The following is a 24,609-nucleotide window of genomic DNA, read 5'->3' on the forward strand; positions in this document are numbered from 1 at the left end:
TGTAATATCCCAAATTCCGAGACAATAGTTTGGGTCAAACCGAGACCCATAAGTCGAGTACATTAGACTTCCTAGATCAGTTTGGACCAATTTATAAGAGTATTGGGCCTAAGTTTGGCCCAAGAATTAAGTCAAGTGATGGTTTTAAGAAGAGGTAAAAAGGAGAGGAACCAAAAGTGTAGTTTACTCATAGCCGATTCTAAAGGTTAAAAACCCCCAAATCCAAGTGTTTTTCACGTGTAACTAAACCCATCAAAATATCTTTCTTTTCTCTCCTCTTCTTCCTTTCCAAGAGCAATAAAAAGGTGAGAGCCTTTAGGATTTCAAGCCAAATTAGAGTCAATCAAGGTAAGAATTTTAACCTTTATCCTCCAAACTTCAATTTAAGCCCAAATCTTATGTTTTGGGTAAGGTTTGAGAAAATGGGTTTTGGGGAGTTCAAAGAAATCAAGTGTTTTAAACTTGTTTTTGGGTAGATTTGAGTTATAGGAGTTGTATTTAAGCTGAATCCAATCTCTAATTGAGTAGTAATCCATTTTCCTTGATTGGTTTAGTTAGAGAGGTAGAAGAGAGCTTTAAAGCAAAGTATAAGGAGAAGGTGAATCCTAGTTGATTCAAGAGAAGTTTTAGCAACCAATGAGGTCAAGTAACACACTCACAACTCTTTTATACCCTTAGTGGGTCAATAGAAATGCAAAACAACTATAAAATTGAGTTTGAGCATGTTAAGTAGATTTTCATGGTAGATTCTATGTTTTAAAGTTAAAGCTTGTTTTTAATCCTTATTTATGACCCTTAAGATTCAAATAAGACTTGGGAAACCTCAAGGTAGGAAAATTAGTAAGTTTGGGTTGCAAATTCGTGCATAAATAAGGCATTTTTAAGGGTAAGTATCGATACTGTAATAAGCAGTATCAATATTGTTCATGTTGGTAGAGCACAAGGTTTTTAACCTTGAGGTTGTGATATCGAGTCCCACGGAGGGCATTTCATAATTCGGAGGTTTTCTACGGAAGCTGCTCTCAACCTGGTATTGGGGGGAGCCTATTATTTTACCTCCCCTTACCCCATTACATATGGGAATAAGGGACATCCATTTTATTTAATATTGTTCATGTTTTAGGCTTACAACCAAGAGATTCAAAGAGCAATATTGATACCCTTAAAGTAGTATCGATACTGTGGGTCTGGTATCAAGAGCAGGGTGTTCGGTATCAATACTGGGATTCTAGAATGCTATTTTGGTATCAGTACTCTAGGGAGTATCGATACCCAAGGTCCAAGCATCGATGCTCATATATCGTAGATTCTATGTTTTAAAGTTAAAGCTTGTTTTTAATCTTTATTTATTACCCTTAAGATTCAAATAAGACTTAATAAGACTTGGGAAACCTCAAGGTAGGAAAATTAGTGAGTTTGGGTTGCAAATTCGTGCATAAATAAGGCATGTTTAAGGGTAAGTATCGATATTGTATAACCAGTATTAATATTGTTCATGTTTTAGGCTTAGAACCAAGAGATTTAAATAGCAGTATCGATACCCCTTAAAGTAGTATCGATACTATGGGTATGGTATCTGTTAGGATTTTCGGAAGCTCGAAACGATAACCGAAACGATTTGCAAAGAGGGGTCGGAACGGTTTTGTGTTTAGGGAGTAAGGAGATTGAAAGATAGAGAATTGCACAGCGATTTATAGTGGTTCGACTTTCTCAAACAAAGTCTACGTCCACTACCTTAGCTCCTCACCAAGGATTTTCCAACAAATTCACTAATTTGTTCTTTCTTTTGAGGATAAAGAGTAACCTTACAAACTCCCTAGTTTTTCCGGGCTAAACTAGAACCTTTCCCTAGCTTTTACAAGGGATAAGCTAGAACCTTTCCCCTTTACAAAAGGATAAAATAAGTAAACAAGAAAACCTCTCTAAGGTAGGTGTTTACAAGATTGAGCTCACAAGAACAAAATATATACAAGAGAAAGATGAAATAAGAATGAAAAACTCTTCTCTTGTGTTTGATTGCTTGGATAGTTGTTCTCTTACTTCTTCAAGTGTCCTTAGCTTGTATTTATAGCTTGGAATGTGTTTGAAGTCATATCTAGCCGTTGGGGATGTTTTGGAGCCGTTTGGGAATGATTTTTCTACTCAAAAAGGTTGCCCAGAATGGGGGGGAATCGGTACCCCTGCATAGGGAATCGATACCCCTTCATAATATTCAAATATTATGACCGTTGGGCTGATGAACAGTGAGGGAATCGGTACCCCCTTGGGGGGAATCGGTTCCCCTTTTACAAACTGGAATTTTTGAGCCTCGGTTACTGTTCAAACAGTGATTTACTGTTCAAATAGTAAATTACTATTCATAAAAACATTGTTGTGCTCAATTTTAAATTAAAAGAACTTTGAATTATTTTTGTAAATTTTGAATAAATTCAATTAAGTCCAAAAACATTTTGTAAATTCAATTCAAGTCCAAAAACCATTTTGTAAATTCAATTCAAGTCCAAAAACCATTTTGCCTTAAATTGTTATATCGAAACATAGTTCAACAGTATCGAGACCAGGGTGTTCGGTATCGATACTGGGATTCCATAATGCTATTTTGGTATCAGTACTCTAGGGAGTATCGATACCCAAGATCCAAGTATCGATACTCATATACGAGTATCGATACTTCCCCTTTTCTTTTAAGACATTTCAACAGGGGGTATCAATATCTTAGGTAGGGTATTGATACTGAAAAGCGAGTATTGATACTCTAAGGCCAGTATCAATACCAAGGGAATGGTTTGAGCTTTAAAGCAAGAGGAAATGTTGAGGCAACTGAGGGTATCTATACTGTAAGGTCAATATTGATAATAAGATTAAGAAAAGAGGCTTTAATTCAAGAGAGCTTTAAGAAGAGTTAAGGATTTCCCAAAAGCTTTAATTACTTCCAAATAATGTTTAGCAATCTTAATTGTTTCCACATGTATTGGATACATGTAGCTTGTACGAACTCAAAACACTCACGCTCGAACACCCAAACCAATTGAAACAAAGTTGCCAAATATCACTGTGGGGTATCGATGTTGTGCCAGTAATATCGATACTGAACCCTCGAGTATCGATACTCACCTAAGTATCGACACCAAAATTTTCTTCGATGTTTTGAAATCGATGTTGTGCTATGTATGATTCTATACTACTTATCGAATTTTCCCATAAGCCAAAGGCAGAAGCGATGACTTAATTCCGATTGTTAGAATGGAAAAACACCTAATACCTTCGGGTTATATTCTCAACTTTTTGCAAACTTGCATTGGCAATCGACCTTTCCTTTAAAATCAAAACACTTTCATTTCAAAAGTGCACGTTGGCTTGATTGTTGTTTGGATTTAAAGTTGGGAGGAAGAATCGGTTGTAGCAAGTTCGACTTCCTAGGAAAACACTTAGCGACGGTCTGCTAAGAGAAATTGAGATCGGATTTGATTCTCATTGAGATAACATAGTTCAAGTCTGGTTTTTCCAAATCTTAAACTGAGTTGGCATTGACGACGATATTCGTGCTTAGTCCAAATAAGGATTGGGATCCAAAGATTGATTTTGGATTATTGGTTTACCGTAGAGAAAAAACAAATTAAAAGGGTTGGGCCTTGTAGACTATAGCCGACATTAATCCAAAGTAAAAATCTTATTCAATGATCAATTGAAACTGAGGCAAAGCGAGGCCTGAGGTTGTTTTCACCCTATTAAATTTTCATCTTAACATTACTTTCTCTTTAAATTATTTAAATTTAATTCTTCATTTTATTTATATTTATTTTCTTTCAAACAAATCCTCCTATTTACTCACCATTTTTGCCTATATCAGAATCAAAAGCCTCATACATCAGAAACTCCAAAATCCTTGTGGATCAACCCTTCCTCTCTTTTACGCTATTTAATTATTTCTTTGAGATTAAGGATAATTATTTACAGTAAAAAACGCTTGTCAACGGGTGACCAAAATGAAACCAAAACTAAACATTGATGAGCAACGAACAATTTTTTTGACAATTGTTGACATGAATAGTGATGAAAATCGACGATGGTGATGAGTGGTGGCCGGAAATAGGGATTTTGATCGAATCCATGAGTCAATTTGATCATTTATCAAAAATTCAAAGGTTAAATTAGTATTTTATGTAAAATTTAGGTTTAAATTAGTATCCTATATAAAATTTGTGTCAATTTAAAATTTATTATTTTCACTAACATGCCAAATCATCAACATAACGAGAGTTAATGATCGAGTGATCAAAATATAACGAACCGATAACTTAAATGTCCAATTCGTTATTGTTTCAAAATCAGTGATCAAAATAAGATAGACTAGAAACAAAATGTATCATATTGCAATTTAACCAAAATAAAATATTCTCCAGGGGTGATTGAAAAGATAAAAACCGTTGGCCATCTACGCCAATGGTGATTGTTGATACACTAAGCTACCGCAGCTTCTTCTCCAAAGATCGACGCATCTTTCACCGAAGCAGTGGAATCGCGGTAGGTGACCTTAAAACCCAACTCAAAGCAATCTACTTGTAAATCCAGGGAAGTTATTTTATTTTCAGAAAAATGAACCCATTATCTTTATTTTTATGGGCAATTCTCTTTTTCCATAGCTCAGAATTCGTATTTTAGCAGTTGCAATTTATGGGATGTCAAATGTTAATCTTAGTTCACTTCTTGTCAGCAAAGAATATGTTTTAGCCATGGTCTTCTCATTGGTCGAATACTTTTTTGAACTCCTTTTATTCCCTGGACTGAAGGAACCTTTTTGGGTTAGTAATCTGGGGCTGGTAATGGTTGTTGTAGGGGAAATTGTAAGGAAACTGGCTATTGTAACTGCCGGTCGGTCTTTTACACATTTGATTAGGGTTCGTGATGAGGATCATCATAGGTTGGCTACTGGTGGAGTTTATGCATTCGTTCGTCATCCGAGTTATTGCGGTTTCCTGATTTTGTCAGTTGGTACCCAGATAATGCTTTGTAATCCCATATACACTGTTGGTTTTGCTGTTGTTGTTTGGAGGTTTTTTGCTGCACAAATTCATTATGAGTATTTTTTGAGGCATTTTTTTGGGTTGGAGTATGAAGAGTATGCTTGAAGAGTTCCTTCTGGGGTTCCATTTGTGATATGAAGATTTTGGATTATGTTTGTAGGACTGACTGGTGAGCATTTTTGGTGTCATCAGAGATTAGTAGCTTGGGGCTTGGTCTTGTTTTAATAGTAGTATATATTAGAAACTTGGCTATTCTGACCTTGGTTAGTCGTTAAGATAACGCTCAGTAATTCTGCACTAATGATAGTTCTGTTGTTGTGGTTTGGTCGTTCTTTGCAAAGTATTCCTTACGATTGGGGCAGATTATGAATTATGCTTAAAGTCTTTGTTCTGGGGTAGCATGATTGGCCTTGGTTTGAACAAGTTTTTCTACATCGTCGAGGGCATAAGGTATCTTTGCTTGATAAGTGAATACTCAAATAATGTACCTGTTCTTTATGATGCGCAGATCTAGGTGTGTATGTCAGACATGGTCATACATCCAATTGTATGCCAGACATGGTCATACATCCAATTGTATGCCAGACATAGTCATACATCCAATACAGTTACGTTAATTTTCTTTTTTCCAATTTTTTTCTTGTATTCGGAGGAATTGATGATTGTGTTAGTATGCTTGGTAACTTGGTATTGATTTGTAAAAGATGTTAAAGTGAGGATTGGAAAATGAAAATTATTAAGGTTAAGGTATAGATGTCCATAACAAACACCATAGTTGAGGAGACGGAATTCATTCGTCATTCAGCTCATAAGATTTCATTGTGTGGTTTGTTGGTACTCAAATTATGTTGTGTCTGGCCCTGTTTAAATGATTATTTTGCCGTAATGGTTTGACAATTCTTTTTAAGAGAGGATCACTTGTAAGGGATTCTCTTTGAGGATTCTTGTAAGGGTGTGAACCTGCTCAGGCATACACATATCCGATAATCATACGTATTCCGGAAACCAGTTTAGTCTAGGGTGACGGGTTTGGACATGATCCGACTCTATAGGGTCGGACTTTTTATATTTAATTATAAATAATTCTAGACATGTTTGTGGCTACTTTTAATCAGGGTAGTGTTTCTATTCATTAGGAGAGAGGCTTTTCTATTCTTTCTAGCTTCTCTGTATTGCCGATGCATTTATTTCACTTATTTGGTATGTGCACCGATTTTTGTTTGTGGCATTTGTTGGCCGATGGAATTATCATTCTATCAATGGATGAACATAAGATCTTATGTTGCGGATTTCTAAAATCTTAGAAGGGGATGAATTTATAAAATTCTAAGGAAGCGAAAACAATTATTAATTTAAAATATAAATAAAATATTTAAATATATATTAATTTGAAAATTTTAGTGGGAGATTATCCCATTCGTTCCCCCTCGGTCCATCCATGCAAGCATTTATTTATTTCCAAGATCATTTTAATTAGACACTTTTTCTTTTATTTTTATAAGATATTTATAAAATAATTTTTTTTAAAATTTTGTAAGAATAATATAATATAAAATTCTAAATAATATTTTAGGTTGGGTAAGTTGGAATTATGTAATTAGCTTTTTTTTTCAGGCTTGATTCAAGTACTGAAATTTTAAATAAAGTCGGGTTAGAGCAGGTGGTATTAAAAATGGGTAAAATTGACCCAAGCTTGATAATTTCAAGCCAAGGTAGAAATTTGTTATGTTTGGCTTGCAAATGGTCAAATTTGGCAAGTTCGCAAAGTTGACAAGTTGGTTGGTGGTCAATTTATACACATGAGAAAATTCATCTTTGGTAGGTGGTTAATTTATGCACATGAGAATTTCATCCCCCAGGTTTGATTCTAAACCTGAATTTTCTTTTAAATTCACCCCATAATTATGTTTTTCTTTCAATTTAGTCCTTTTACTATTCTTCTTATTATTTATTATTGTTTATTTTATTTCTTATTATTTTTTTATTTTGTTTATATGTTATTATATATATATTTATTTTATTTTAATCCTTTTATTATTATTTTATTATTATTTTTATTTGTTTCTTTTTATTTTATTTCTTATTATATATACATTTTATTTATTTCTTTTTATTATTATTCTTATTATTATTATTATTATTATTATTCTTATTATTATTTTCTTTATTCTACTTATATATATATATGGGTAAAATAATTAGTCCATTAGATCATCTCTAAAATTAATTTGGGATCTACGGCAAATGTTATAGTGCAGAGTATGTCGAGTTTGCCCAAAAAATTATTTTTATTTAAATTCATCACGTCGAAGTGATGAGTTCTAATAAAATATATTTTTTATTAGATTTTGTCACGTTGGAGTGACAAATTCCAATAAAAAATATATTCAATTGGAACTCGACATGTCCATGTAACGTGTTCCAAGTCACTGTAACAAAAATGTCGTAGGTCCCAAAATAAACTATCAGATGTCGTATTAGGCTAAATAATTATTCTGCCTACCGTTTTAAACCAAAATTGCCATTAAAACTAGGTTGAGATTGGGTGGGTAAAATCCTACATGTACTAAGATTATCTCCGAAAATAAGCTTGATTGTAATACCCTAAATTTCTTGGAATAATATTAGTAACTTTGAATTATTGTTTGAGGGATCAGATTGCAAACACAAAATATATTCTAAGTTGTTTTGGAAGTCTTCAATTTTTTTAAGGACCTGATATTGAATTTACACATCAAAGCTTTTCCTTGAATTAAAATATATGAAAAAGAAAAAATATGTAGCTTTTAAAGCTTAAACCCAAGACCTGTTATTCAGTAAACCTATGCCTTAGCCGATTAGTCTAGGCCACTGTTCCTGATGGGAAACCATGGAAATATATAGAAAATTAAGTTGGAGGGAGATTTTAGTAACTCACTCTCCCCTATTTTGTATTGAGCCAAACCCAGAGAATTTCAAGCCACATCGTAGCCTTCTAACACTGATTTCGCTGTGCTCGTCACCGCCCTTACCAAAGTGATAGGTGATAACCTGCAACAAAAACCCCTCTTGTCCCATGTCGTGAAACCACACCAAACATAGTGAATCGGTCCTTGAAGTTCCATCGGAACCAAAATCGACGTCATATAGATTTTCTTTAAATTTCCATTGATTACAGAGTCCGTGCATCACACGCCACTGTCATTGGACTCCCAGGACAGTTTCGACCAAAACCCAACCTTCTGCTTGCCGAGAATCGCCATCGTATTTTATGAAGACCTCCGCGAAAGCTTTGTCAGAAATTTAAAACCCTGTCATTATTTTATGCTTTTCTCACCGATTTCGACAGTTTGGCTCATCGCCTCTACCAAGAAGACATCCAAGTTCGTCCGACCAAAACCCAGTCGGTTTTGCCCTTCACCATTGTCGCCTCTCTCGTCCGTTGTTGAGGGTAAGCTTGGCTCACTTCTCGGACGTTTTATGTTGTTTTGGATGGATTCATGAATGATTTTAGGTTGTTTCTTATGAGTGTTTGAACAGGGAGTAAACCACCATCTTCCCCGCCCCTTGTCGTACCTGCATGCGCCGTCACCCGCCATCGGCGCTGTAGGCTATGCCTCCAATGGTTGAGTCTTCTAGAATCGGTCCGAGATAACTCGGACATGACTGAATTATCTCGGACCGAATCGAGTCAACCTGAACCGTTATAGACCATTGACCGTTGATCGATAGAATGATTTGACTGTTTAATTTAACTGAAAGGGTAATTGAATTGAGTTTATATGGTTGATCGGTGTGGCTCGTAAATCTAGGTAATACTATATTACCTTTTGTTGGTAAATGCATGAATGAAAATGATTGGTCATTTCAGTGTATTTAATTATTACTGAGTTCGTGCTGAATACAAAGAAGATATTAAACCATATAAGACTCGGATGACATGCATAAGAAATTAGACGACTAATTAGAAATAAATCCAAGTTCATTGATTTATCAGTAAATTAACCTCATGATCTCTGAAATCTGATTATTTTCTTTAAATGTTAAATGTATGTAATACTTGGAATAATACCCTATGGGGTAAAAATTACAGAAATAGCCTTGTGCTGTAAAATAGACTAGATTATTAGAAGGATGACATGTCATTGAAGTATTTACAATGACTAGATTATCCTTGAGTTTTGAAATGACCAAATTGTCCTTGGATCCCAAAACGACCGAAATACCCTCGAGCTCCTAAATGATTAGAATAACCTAAAATACTAAAGTGACCTAAATACCCTCACAACCTAGAAATAAGTGGATGGCACTGGATAAATTCTAAAAACACCGATAAACCTAAGTTTTGTACTGCCCCTTAAAGTTTGGAGTGATCCATGCACATTGGTTATTTTGGATACTATTGCAGTTCAGAAATAAATTAAAAACCATTGAAACATATGTTCATCTTCTAAATATCTATTCAATGTTGGTTTTAAAGGATATTTGTTCAATTGGTGCAGTCAGTATTAAAAAGTGAATATATGTGAAGTGTTTCGGCCCGAATGATTGGCAAGTATCGCAGTGTTGGAAACTGATTAGTCCGACTTGATTCAATGTTGATATTTTTATATAAATTCTAAATACTGCAAACCATCTCTTAACTTTTATTGGATTAAATTGTTAAGAATTCTCTAGGAATCAAAATGTTCGAAATGCCTTGAATGACATGACTAACGGGATCACTCGTATTATATAAGGATCTTAAATATGTTCCTATCTTTTCTGTTTTGAAAAGTATGACTTTGATTTCTAGAAACAAAAATGAGATATTTTCTTTATATGGAATACATCTAGCTAAACAAATCACATGTTTTTGCTGAAAAACATGTCTGATTGATGGATTCTGGAATTATTGTTACTGTCTGATCTGTTGAGGGTGTTGTCTGGGTAGGTGTCTAGAGACTATGAGGTTCAGCTAATTGGCAAATCCTTTATGTTCTGATCATTTTATGGATGCAATTATGGAGAACTACATATTGGTGTTCTGTTGGAGGGCACAATCTCTAAACTTTATTTTTTATATATAAAAATATCCGCCTCTTAATTTCTGCCATGCTTGTTTACTGTTAAACTAATTTATAGTGGGATATTGATTGGGTACGATTCTAGAGTTCTGAAGTTCAGCTAGATGATAAATCCTTTATGTTCTGTATATTGGGTGTTGTATATGGAGTGTTCGGGTGGAGGTTATTATAATGATTTTAAAATATGTTTCTTGAAATAAACTACTATGGTTTTTAAACTATATGGACACTATTTTCTGTTTTATGGAAACACAATAAACATCTATTTTCAATCTTCCCTGGTCCTTTAAATGTTTCCTATAAACTATAGGCTTCTTGTTTGTTACCAAGAGAAATATCAATGGAACATCAACTCACTAAAACATGTAGATACCTGAATCAATAAAGAAATTTTATGCTTGTCATTTATCTGCATGTTTTTAGCATCATCTGGTAGTTCAGTATTACAGAGTGTTGGGATCTACAAAGCTCAATTGATAATAAAAAAAGTTCTAAGAATGGGTGAATTGACTTTTTGAGAGTTTAGGGAGTAAGGTGTAAAAGGATAGGAAAAATTGCACAATGATTTATAGTGGTTCGACCTATCAACCAAGTCTACATTCACTACCTAAGCTCCTCACTTAGGATTTTTCAACAAATTCACTAATTTGTTCTTTATTTTTCAAGGATCGAGAGTAATCTTTACAAACTCCGTAGCTTTTCACAAACTTAGCTAGAACCAAAACCCCTTTACAAAATGAATAAAAAGAGTAAACAAGAAAACCTCTAAAAGGTAGGTGTTTACAAAATTAAAGCTTACACAAACACAACAATTTACAAGATAAAGAAAAAAATAAGAGTGAAATTTTTTTCACTTGTGTATGGGTGTTGGTAACATTCTTCAAGTGTCTTGAACTTGTATTTATAGCCTGGAATGTGTTTGTGGTCGTTTCTAGCCGTTGGGAGTGATTTGGAGCCGTTGGGGATGTTTTCTCTGCAAAATAAAAATGCCTAGGACAGGGAGTATCGATACTCCTTTAATGAGTATCATTACTTCCTTTGTTATTTTTAAATAAAACTAGTTGTTACTAGTTGTTGGGTTTGACAGTATCGATACTATGCTCATGGTATCGATACTAATATGTAAAGTAGTATCGATACCTCTTTGGGTATCGGTACCTAGCTTGCATTCTAGAATTTGTTCAAGTTGGTAGTATCTATACTACCTTGAGAGTATCGATACTTCTCTTACCTTTGGAATCGGTACCAAATGAACAATATTGGTATTGGTCATATAATATCGATATTGTAGGAACAATATCGATATTTAGTACTTTGAAAATAAGTTTTGTGCTCAAATTCTAGTTTATTGGACTTTGAATTATTTTTGAAAACTTTAACAAATTCAATTAAGTCCAAAAACATTTTGCCTTAATGTGTTACATCAAAACATTATAAAAAGTGGTTCAACAATATTCCCTTTTTGATGTAACAAAACATTTGAAAAATTATTTTTGGCAAAACTCCCCCTTAATAAAACATTTAATGAAAAAGAGACATATTTGGAAAAACTCCCCCTTAAGAAATTGATTTTTTAAACCTATACTTCTCCTCCTTTTTTATATAAAAAATAATTCAAATTTAATGGTTCAAAAAAATGGAGAGTAAGTAAAATATTTTAGCATAAAATCATTGAAAATCAAAGTTCCCCCCTCAATAAAAGCATTCAAAACAAAAATTTAACTTTAAAAGCTTGACACTAAAAAATTTAATTTCAACAAAGATTAACAAACATGTTAGTAGCACAATAAATTCAATATATCCAATTCTAAAATATTTTATGTAATACCAATTGTTGTATTTAAGTGCATGTGCATAAAGCTCTCCAAAAATGTTATGCATTTGAAAAATTGATATCAATTGTTAAAGAGATATCATTTACAATAAACCACATGCATAAACATTTAGATTTAGGTCAAAAATTAAAATTTATAAAATCAAAGCATTTAAGAAATTGATATCAATTGTTAGAGAGATATCATTTGCATTTAAGACCAATTTTGACCAAAATTCATTATGATGAACCAAAAAAAATAATGACACTTTAAAAAGTTCATCATAACACTTTTTAACATACATGAGATAGAAACCTAAAATCATTTAAAGTAAAAAACTCATGCATGCTTAAACTAAATGAGCAACCAATTAACAAAAACATTAAGCTTAGAGGTTACCCATTCCTTTTCAAGTGTGGTTAGAGCATTTCAATTTCTTCACTTTGTCAACATTGCTCCTGCACACCTAGAAGAGCATTTAATTTGATTTCGGTATACAAATTGATTTGGATCCTTGGACGTTAGTTTCAATGCCCCTTGTTCCTTTAGTAACCCATACTTGTCTAATTTTAAAAGATTTTCTTTTCTTCACAGGTCAAGTTTGTTCCAAATGATCATGAAAATGGCAATGTGCACAATTTGTCATTTTTAAACGTAACGAGTTATTTTTAGAAATTAATTCTTTTTCTTTTGTTAAACTTTCAAGTTTAACTTTCAAATCAAAATTTTCTTTTAATAAATAATTGATTTTGATTTTTGAAACTCTAAATCATTTTTTAAAGTTTCATTTTGTTTTTCAAAATCAACTTTTGCTTTCAAAATCAAATCATTTTCAACTTTAAATTTTGAAATTAATTTCTTATATTTGGAATTCATGGTCTCAAATTCGAAATAGAACTCATTATAAGCATCTTGTAACTCATCAAAAGAATGTGAATTTAATTCATTTGAGTTAGAAGATACCTTTGAATCTTCTTCTTCGATGGCAATGAGGCATATGTTGGCTACTTCATCTTCAACATTAGAGTCATCTTCATCACTCCAAGCCGCCACAAATGCCTTTTTTTTACTTGATCCCTTCTTCTTTAGGAGGGGACAATCATACTTGACATGCACCATTCTTTGACAATTGAAGCATATCGAGGGACTTTTCTTTTTGCTTGATTCATGCTTCACTTCCTTAAAAGTCATGAATCTCTTGAATCTTTTTAAGAGCTTTGTCATCTCTTCTTCTTCATCATCATCTTCTTCATTCACCTCTTCACTTGAGTTTTGATTGCTCTCATTGATTGATTTGAAGGCAATTCTTACCTTATCATTCTTGTTTTTCTTTTCTTCATCTTCTTTTTCTTCGTCATTCACCATCAACTTCTGAGTGAGAAGAGAACCAATAAGCTCATCAAGAGTGAGAGTTTTTAAGTTCTTAGCTTTAATAATCGTCATCTTTTTTGATTGCCAAGACTTTGGAAGAGAATTAATCATCTTCTTCACAAGCTTTTCATTAGGGATAACTTCTCAAAATCCATTGAGATCGTTAATAATCACGGAAAATCTATTCGTCACAGCTTTGATGTCTTCCTTCAGTTTCATCTTGAAATTCTCACAGCTATGGTTGAGAAGACTGATTTTGGTTTCCCTCACTTTATTAGTTCCTTAATGAGTAACTTTGAGCTTATCCCAAATCTCCTTGGCATTAGAACACGATGAGACTCTTCCATATTCTTCCGGGCTTAATGCACAAAATAAAATGTGTATAGCCTTTGAATTGAGTTGAAACTTCTTTTTCTCTCCATCACTCCACTCATCCATGATTGTGTATCCCATCATGATTAAGTATCTCATCATGATTGAGTTCCAAGTACCTAAATCATTGGCTTCATCTTATTATTCCAGTAGTCATAATTTGCTCCATTGAAATAAGGTGACTTGTTGACCGGTTCAGAGTCTTCAATGTAGTAAGAACCGGAGGTCGAAGCCATCTACTTGGTTGCGTCGAAAATTGGTAGAGCTTCTTCAAAGATCGTCTCAAGGTTGTTAAACCTTATAATAAGATAAGTTATGATACCAATTGTTGGGATTTACAAAGCTCAATTGATAGCCAAAAAAGTGCCAAGAATGGGTGAATTGGCTTTTTGAGAGTTTAGGGAGTACGTAGTAAAAGGATAAGAAAAATTGCACAGTGATTTACAGTGGTTCGACTTATCAACCAAGTCTACATCCATTACATAAGCTCCTCACTTAGGATTTTTCAACAAATTCACTAACTTTTTCTTTCTTTTCCAAGGATCAAGAGTAACATTTACAAACTCCCTAGCTTTTCAAAGGCTTAGTTATAACCAAAACCTCTTTACAAAATGAATAAAAAGATTAAACAAGAAAGCCTCTAAAAGATAGATGCTTACAAAATTAAATCTCACACAAACACAACTATTTACAAGAAAGAGAAAAAATAAGAGTGAAAAACTTTTCTCTTGTTTTGATTGCTTGGATAGGTGTCGGTAACCTTGTTCAAATGTCTTGAACTTGTACTTGTAGGTTGGAATATGTTCGTGGCCGTTTCTAGTCGTTGGGAGTGATTTGGAGCCGTTGGGATATTTTCTCTACAAAATAAACCTGCCCAGGACAGGGAGTATCAGTACTCTTTTAATGAGTATCAATGCTTCATTTGTTATTTTTAAATAAAACTAGCTATTACTAGCCACTGGGTATCGGTACGTATTTTGCATTCTGAAATTTGAGCAAGTTGGTAGTATCAATAATACCTTGAGAGTATTGATACTTCTCTTACCTTTGGTATCAGTACCACATGAACAATATCGATAATGTTCATATAGTATTGATATTGTAGGAACATTATCGTACGTAGTATTTTGAAAATCAATTTTGGGATCAAATTCTAATTTATTGGACTTTGAATTCTGTTTTAAAACTTTGAAAAACTTTGAACAAATTCAATTAAGTCCAAAAACATTTTTTCCTTGATGTGTTATATCAAAACATTATAAAAAGTGGTTTAACAATGAGCTTCCTAAAGATAACTCTTTTACTCATCATTTCAAGTTAAAAGAATCGATCTAGTGCAATTATCAATATCAGTAATGAAAGTTCCCTAAGTGTTGCTTGTAGAGAATGATACCTTTATTATTAGGGGGCCTGTAGGTCACATTTGATTTTTATATTGAGTCTGAAACTTGTATGATTTTAATTCTCTTTATAATATATGAATGGTTGTTTAAACTTGTATTTTATTTATAATTTTTTATGATTTTACATGTTTTAACAAAAATTTTAATTTTTGTTAGATTTTTATTATGGGTCGCTCCGGTGGCTCTAATGTGACACCTCAGATCAAATCGAGTTACTCGTATCGATCTGAGGGTGTTAAATTTAGTGGTATGAAAGCTTAGGTTGAGTCGAGTCCTTTTGGGTAGACCGATTGGTCGACTATCATAGGATGTTTGGTCAGTATATGCCACTAAATTATAACCGTACTTCTCTAAGCCAAAACTCTAAGGTCGAGTCCCCTCTATGAATTAAGTTAACTTGAGTATTTTGTTTGTAAGGACTCGACCTCTACAGGAAATGAATATTGTCAGCATTCATTTAGATCTTGTAAAATGCCTCGCGAGTAACGTAAGGGTTTCTTATTGAAATTTTTTTTGATCTAACTCTTGATACGAAATTGGAATATGTTACCCGCTTTATAAACCTAACCTCGTAGCTAAGCTATATTAGTGAAACCTTGAAGTTAATTGAGGGTCATAATAAAGGTAAAAAATTCAAAATTTGGAATTGGTACCCAAGTAGATTGAACAATGTCTATGGTCCAAGATTTGACAAGGTGATTTCCCCCCTAAAGTTTTACACCGATAAGCTGAATTAAAGGATTTATATAATTATTCTTGTTCCAAATTTATGATATTGAAACTTGATAAGAGTTGAGCTCATTTCTTAGTGGTTTGATCGATATGAGATTAAAGTATAGGTATTGTGTACTTGGAAAAAGTGTAAGTCTCGACGTGATTCTGTTGTGTTTGAAAGAAAACAATTATGTATGCATGTGGCACTGAATGTAAACAAGTGTTAATCTGTTTAAGGATTGATAGTTAAGGTCTGACTGGTTTCAAAAAGAGAATTATGTTGTGATTTTGGAATTATGATAAGGATGAGTTATAGCGACCAAGTGTATTTTAATGATTAAGGTTCAATACAGGAATCATATTCATTTAAGAGTTACCAAAGATACTGAAGAATTGATGAAAGTTTAGTTCCATGTTTCTTTGACTCGGGTAAATTTCGAGGATGGAATTTCTTTTAAGGAGGGAAGAGTTGTCAGAGCCTAAAATTCTTGGAATAATATTAATAAGTTTTAATTATCATTTGAGGGATTAGATTGCAAACTTAAAATAGATTATAAGTTGTTTTGTAAGTCTCCAAGTTTTTTAAGCACCTTATATTGAATTTACCAATCAAAGATTGTCCTTGAATTGTTGAAATAGATGAAATGGAAAAATATGTGGCTTTTAAGGCTTGAACCCATGTCCTATTGTTCACCAAACCTATGCCATAGCCGATTAGTCTAGGCCACTGTTCCTAATAGGAAACCATGGAAATATCTAGAAAATTAAGTTGAGGGGAGATTTTATTAACTCATTCTCCTCTGTTTTGTATTGAACCAAACCCAGAGAATTTTAAACCTCATCGTCGCCTTTAAACACCCATTTTTGTCACCTCTGGCCATCGTGCCTATCACCACACCTACCAAGGTGACAGACGACAACTCGCAACCAAAACCTCATTTGTCCCATGTCGTGGCTATAATTGAAGATTTGAGCATTCATCCATCAAAATCCATCAACTACATCATTGGGCGCCAACTTCAATAAGAGAATATCATTGTTCCTTTGTTACATGTTTTATTCTTTAATCATATTATAAAGCTATAAGATTTATTGACGATAGTTTCCAGATAATCTCGATAAATTATAAACTAGATCAATAATTTCTAATCAAGTGTGAGTTGGTTGATTTACCTAGATGATTTAGACCAATCAATTTTAAGTGGGTTTTGAGAAAGAAACTTAGACCGAATGGGTCAATAGAAAGATATAAGGCAAAGCTAGTAGTCAAAGGGTTTACTAAGAAGTTTGGTATAAACTTCTTTGATACTTACTCTTCATTCACTAAAATCTCAATGATACATGCCTTGTTTACGATATTTTCCATTCATAAGTCACATATACATCAGATGGACATAAAGATTGCATTTTTAAATGGAAATCTAGACGATGAGACTTATATAGAGCAACCTCCAAGTTTTGAAGCACCTGGTATGGAAGGTAAAGTGTGTAGACTTAAAATGTCAGTTTATGGTCTTAAGTAAACTCCAAAGTAGTGGTACAATAAATTTCATGCAACCATTATGAGTTTCGATTTTATTGTAAATAGAGCAAATACATGTATGTATTAAAAATGTTTAGGATTTCTTACATCATCATAAGTTTGTATGTTGATGACATGTTGATATTTAGTACTAACATTGAATTCATTAACAAAACGAAAAATTTCCTATCAACTAAATTTGAGATGAAAAATTTAGGAGAGGTTGATGTGATATTTGGAGTTAAAGTTATTAAAACTAAAAAGAGATTTTCTTTAAATCAAACACACTATATCGAGAATGTGTTAAAGAAAATTCACATTTTTGATGTCGCCCCTCTTAAAACTCCTTATGACTCTAGTATACTACCCTTTAACATTGGATTTCACTTAGACACTTAACTATCTGACGAGTCCTAATGATTGAAAACTCGAGTTTGCTACCTATCCTATGGTTTTAGAGGGAAACTGTGACACCAACTACATTACTGATATGATGAGGTAAGCTCTACAAGTGGGTATGTTTTTACCTTGGGTGGCATATTGATTTCGTGGAAGTCTACTAAGAAGACTTGTATTGTTCGTTCTATTATATAGTTAGAGTTTATTACTCTTAACTTAACCAGGCAAGAAGCTGAGTAGCTCAGAAATTTGTTAGCAGAAATACCATTATGGGGAAAACCAACTCCTCTGGTGTCCTTAGTGTGTGATTCACAAGAAATGATTTGTGTGGCTCAAAACCAAGCTTACAATGGTAAGAAGAGACATATTCACATAAGGTATGAATCGATGAAACACTTAATAAGGACAAAGTACTCTCTTTATAGTATGTGAAGTTACAAAGGAACCTTATTGATCTACTTACCAAAAGGTTATGTCAAAAATTGGTTCTGGATTCGTTGTGGAGGTTGAGTTCAAAGCTCATTGGTTGAGGAATTCATGGTAGATACCCAACTTATTTATATAAGTTCAATGCGATCTAACGAAGCCATGGAAAAACTCATAGTGTACATTTTACTACCTATCCCGATGACAAATAATGTACATATATATGATGAGTTTAATTGCTCTAACTAAATTCATAGCCCAAATTTTGGTGATTTTAGTGAGAAAATTTTGTTTAATTTGTCGATTTTTTTAATATCTACTCTTAATAAGTTTATAACTCAATCTTGAGTGGGTACTCCTAATCGCGAAGACTAGGAGAACTTACCGCTATAGTGGATGAGATTTCTTAGAATTTTCAATGAATTCAAACTCAAGATTTTAGGTGATCCTAGTGAAAATGACATATTGAATTCAATGATTAATAAGATTTAATATATATTCTTAATGATTTCTTATCCCAGAGAACTTGAAGAAATTCACTTTACCATTTATGAGGTTGAGCTATTGTAAAAGCTCTTAATTATTTCACAGCATAGTTTTGGGTTGTTTTTGTTGAGATAAACTTGATGAAATAACCTACGCAAGAGAGGAGGAATGCCCACCTTTTATGAAAAATATTGGGCCGTTTTTCAAGTACAATACTTATTAGAATCCTGAGGAAAAAAGACTATATATATATTTTGTATACACATCGCGAACTTAGGCGGATGAAGGAGTTAGTTATGTGCTATGAGTTCACTCAAATCTTAGAAAGTTCAAGATTAGATTTGGTTTGCCTCGGCTTGTTGTCATGGTTGTGGCAATATGTGTATTCGACTTGAACAAAATAAGGAAGAATTTCTTTGAAATTGTTTTTTGTAAAACTGAAATGTGATTTTTTAATTATATTTATAGGTAAAATAAATATTTAAACTAGTGTCTTATTTGTTGCAATTAGTGGTTGAAATAAAATTCGGAATGAAATTTTTGTAATATAACAACTGCAACAGCTGTTAATATTTGGAGATCGATTGTATAACAACCACAACTTAATTATTTATTTTTATCAGCTAATTTACAAGGCTTTATTAGTCGTTTTCTGGAAAAAAAAGTTGTTATAACATTTATAATATTGAACAATTATGGACATTTTTTGAGGTCAGATTCAACCAGCTGCAACAGGTTAATTACAACAACAATTATTCACATATTATATTCGGAAATTATATCTGTGTTTATGATGGTTTTATATGAAAGACTTTAACCCGATGATAAGCCTATAAATAGATGATCATTCATTTCAAATCATCCAAAACATTTCTTACGAAGTGTTTTACTCTCTAAAAACCCTTATTTAATTTATTCATTTCATGAGTTCTTTTTCGGTGCTAAGACAAGAATAATACCACTGATAGTCCAGTTCGATCCTCAGGTTTATGAATTTATGAAGAGGTCGTTCTAAACTCGGGGTGACGATAACCTACTGCAGTGATTACACATATCGAGATGAATTCGTTTATAAGACAGTGGTTAGTACTACGACACAATTATTCAATGTACTATTTATTTCTTTTTATAAATTTCCAATAAGTACTAACATTTTCATTTTGCAGTTTTGATCGAATCTAACTTAAATAACTCACGATCTTCATCGTTTCATTTATAACCTTAAATACGCATAACAATCAACAAGGATAAAATGTTAAAGATTTGGTGGAGCGACATAATATTTTTTAGGTCACACCAGAAATTGCACCATAAAACATTTTAAATTTTGTTCGTTTAATGTGATTTTCGAGCTACATATTGTAATGTTTCATTGAGATTGTATGTAGTTTTCAGCTATCTTGATGGGTTCTAGTTTCTTCCACCAAACAACTTTTTATCGTAATTATTTTAATTTCGCAATTTCCAAAGAGAAAATATCAGAGTTGCATCATTTGAAGAACTTTGGTCACAATCATATGGAGTTGAGGCCATTTTCTGACAACAAAATATAGCAAAAGAAGTGTCATTTCCGTATTGGTCGTGAATCAGATTCGTTTTTCAAATGCCTTTTTCATTTGACTTTTTTTCCATCTCTTTTTCCGTTCTTTCATTAATTGATAAAGTTCTGAATTTTAACAGGTACCTTTTCCTTTTCATCAATGGTATCAATCATGATCATTAAAACACACTGAAATATAGAAGAGACTCCACTTTCAATTACATAATTATTCTACTCTATTATTAAAATAAGATTTGTTTTTCTTTATTCGTGATGTAACCCTCAAGTTATGCTCATTTTTCTATTTTAATATCTAAACTAGGGGTGTTCACGCTTAATTAATCATATCATTTAACCTAGTTAAGTTAACCGTTATAACAATTATTGAACATTTTTAATCGTAAGCAAACAATTGAAAAACAATTAATCATTATTATCTTTCAATTACATGTTAACTTGTAACCTGTTAAAATTTTCTTTTACACATGTTTATTACTAATTAACCGTTATTAATAGTTGAATTATCTATTAACTATTACAAATTTCGTTTTCACATGTTCATTGCTTCTTCTTAACGTAATGAAATTATCTCTCCAATAAATATTATATTAAAAGTTTCAAAAATAAATACTTAAATATAGATTCTTAACACAAACTACATACTTATTTCAATAAAAAGAAAAGTACATATTGATACTACATTATAATTGGTACATATATAAGTTCCAACACAACACAAAATACACCATCATTAATCATAGTACAAAGTTCAAAATATAGCAACAGTCTAATACACCATCAAACTTTCAAAGACAAATCTTTAGCAAACATAAAACAACCTTTATACTTCTATTTTTGCTTATATATATCCAGGGTTAGGTCCACTTACACCTAGTGTAAAATTTTTTAATTTTATTCCCTTTTAAGATCGTTGGATGAGGAGAAATCAAAGGTTGAGATTAACTTCTTGTTTTTCTCTTTTGAATATCTTCTTATTTCTTACTATTAATCCCATCTTTTAATTTCACCTCATCAAACGATCATAAAAGGGTATAAAACTTATATATATATATAATGGTTAACTGATGGTTAATTGCTTTTCAAAATTTGTAAACTGTAATCATATCCATTAATTGCCACTTTTAGTGGTTCGATTAATCAAAATCGTTTAACCTTAACAATTCATTTAATTAATTTGTAAAATATAACAATTATACCGATTAGTAATTATATTTAACATTTACAAATTAATTTATATACCCTTAATTTAAAACTTTTTTAGTTTATTTTGATACTTAAGTTTTAGTTTATTCTAATTTACTGCGTTAAAAAGTAAAAATGATAATACCGACTAGTAAAAACATAACACATTTCTAATTTAGTTTATGAATAATATCATCGGTTGCATATCATGTTTTTATTAGATCATATTAGTATATTTTTTTAATGTCGTTAATTTATTAATATAAAGCGAAAGAAATGAAAATTTAAAGTATTAAAAAGAAGAACAGGAAATCCAATACTATTCAAATAGTAAAATTAGAAAGATAAATATGAAATTAACCCTAAAATAAATTAGAAATGTGATTAACCACACATATCAAAGTTTTGTTGTGTGGTTAAAGGAGTGGTTGTTATTCTTAGGTGTTACGGGTTGGACACCAACGAATTCAATAGAGTGATTAAATGTTCATTATTAAATTGGTTGAAAGTATTTGGGAAAAATTAAAAAAAAAGTTTGTTGTGTGAAAATAAGTGTTGTGGTTCTTTTACTTCATTTCTATTTTATTATAAGAAATTAAGATTTATATGGTTGGATTTCATCAAACTCAAACGTCAACAGTCGCATTGCCCATGATAACGCCTACACATTTTATTAGAAAAGTAATTTTATTTCATTAAAACTATTGTGGACCTAATTCCATCGTTAAAATTAAAATTATGATTTTCAAAATTTCGGATTTTAATTTGAGAAAAAAATAAAATTTTTAATTTGATTTATAATTTTTAATTTTTTAAATAAAATTTTTAAAATAAATACAATATGTGTGACGTTTTGAGGGGTTAACTGTTTTTTTAATGGCCTTGATGGATCAGACACTTAAAATGGTAATGCTGAAAACATAAAACACCTATATTTAAAAAAATACTTTAGACGCCAAAATAAGAAAACAATATAATTTGAACTCTTATTTTCTAATGAAACCTAAAATTTATTTAATAAATAATAATACGTGGTTTGTAAGAAATCATTTTTCCGCCAATAATATATGAGCATGGATGGATGAAGTAAAATGATCATATATTTATATTTTTTTTATTAAAAATCTACTATCATTCCTCTAAAATTTTATGTATGTATTTTTTAACATAAAATTATGAAAGTACATTAATTGTTGCATGAGACAAGGTAAGATCATTCTTTCAAACTTATGCATACTTTCTTATGACAATTTATTTTGGGGGAAATGATTATCCTGGACAACCATTCATTTCGGTTTGATACCAATTTTGTTATTATTTTTAAGGAGAATTTTTATAGTGTGGCAGCCTTAATATAAGTTTAAGAAAAGGTGCTACCGGTTTTGTTATTATTTTTTAACAAAATCAATAAAAAATTACTTAAAACATTATTAATTCTATATAAAACATTAATGTTTCTTAACATTTCCTGTAAAATGTCTAATAATAACAAAACCGGTAGCGCTTTACAGGATATGTTAACAAAATCGATAAAGCGCCCAATAATAACAAAACCGATATAAATAATAATGTTTTCGGTAATTTTTTATCGGTTTTTTTAAATAATAACAAAACTGATAACGTATATTTTTAACCATATATTAAGACTGCCACGAGTGAGACTTTCATCTCATCAAAAATAAGGGACAAGAAGTGAAATTTACAATCATGCTTGTCTTCCGGCCACCGGCTACTTGAAATGATTCACAAACATATGCATCTCCATACTACTTTTGTATATTATATTCAATGATTCAACTTTTACTATCAAGCTTTACAATATAATATACCCTAAACTCTATTTACCCACTTTGTCCTTTTGCAATAATCATAGTTTCCTTTGATTCTTCAACTATTGTATGACTTAGCATTTCCGTCTTTATATTCAATTTTATATTAAATAGGTTTTAATTTGAGATATAAGTTAATGATTTCGTTATTTCCGTAGTGTAGCTGTCAAACTTTTTGTTTTAAAATTTTAATTTTAAACAAATCAACTTTAATTTTTTTATTATATAAATCTAGAGTAAATATAAATAGTATATATTTAAAGACTTTTAACTAGCAATGAATACTACAGAAACATTTTTCATATCTTTTACATGAACCACTACACTATTTATACAGTTATGTACTATGTTAACCTAACAACCTAGCAACTAACTCAATCGTATCACGTGCACATGCAGAGTAATGGAATACCAGAATGATGCGTTGCAGGAACATAGTTAACCCGTAACTGACTGAGTATGATAAACCAGAATGGAACTCAACTCCATAATGCTCGTATTGTAGCACCATATAAGCGGGTCCTATCGTGAGGTTATGCCAAGATTAGCATGTAAGGCACTTACCCAGGTAACTTCTGCTGCAGTGTTAGCAACACATTTGTATTCTGCTTCCATCTTTGAATGAGACACATTTTTTTGCTTCTTGGAACTCCATGCAATAAGACATGAACCAACGAAGAAACCATATCTAGAAACTGATCCACGATCGTCTATATTAGCACCCCAATCAGTATCAACAAATGTAGAAACCGTTAACCCAACATCACCCAATGCGAACAGCAAACCATAGTCAACAATACCAGCCAAATACCTAAGTATTCACTTAACAACAACCATATGCGTTTCTCGTGGTGCATGTATAAACTGTGTAACCCTCCCAACACTATAGATTAGGTCAGAACGTGTATGAAACACATAAAGTAAAGAACTAACGATGTTGCGATACTTAGTAGCATCGGTTATCAGCTTCCCCTCATCTTCCGAGAGCTTTGAAGCTAAAATCATTGGCATGGAACAAGTAGCGCACCCTTCATTCCTGTTTTTGTAAGCAACTCCAATAAAAACTTCTTCTAACTTAGCACAATTGAACCATGAGTGCGAAACACCTCAAGTCCCAAGAAAAACTTTAGAGAGCCAAGATCCTTAAGAGAGAACCGAGCACTAAGAAGTTGTACTACATCTTGAATGTAGCTAGAAGATTGTCTAGTAATGACTATATCGTCAACATACACGAGCACATAAATATCACCATCATCTCGTCTAGAAATAAATAATGATGAGTAAGCATGTGATGCAGTAAACCCTATTTGAACTAGGTTAGCTCGAAGCTTTGTATGCTAGTTACGTAGAGCCTGGCGAAGATCGTAAAGAGCCCGTTGAAGCTTGCATCGCCAAGAACCTACTCGAAGCTTGGTTGTTGCTGCATGAACACAACTTCATCCAAATCTTCAATAAGAAACA

General features: G+C 32.1%; 1 pseudogene; it reads left to right on the forward strand.

The window, feature by feature from the left end:
• Nucleotides 1–4,596: 4,596 nt before the first annotated feature.
• LOC120189740 lies at nt 4,597–16,722 on the forward strand (annotated as a pseudogene).
• Nucleotides 16,723–24,609: the final 7,887 nt, after the last annotated feature.

Source organism: Hibiscus syriacus, unplaced genomic scaffold (assembly GCF_006381635.1).
Source record: "Hibiscus syriacus cultivar Baekdansim isolate YM2019G1 unplaced genomic scaffold, ASM638163v2 tig00116959_pilon, whole genome shotgun sequence".
NCBI classification, from domain to species: Eukaryota; Viridiplantae; Streptophyta; class Magnoliopsida; order Malvales; family Malvaceae; genus Hibiscus; species Hibiscus syriacus.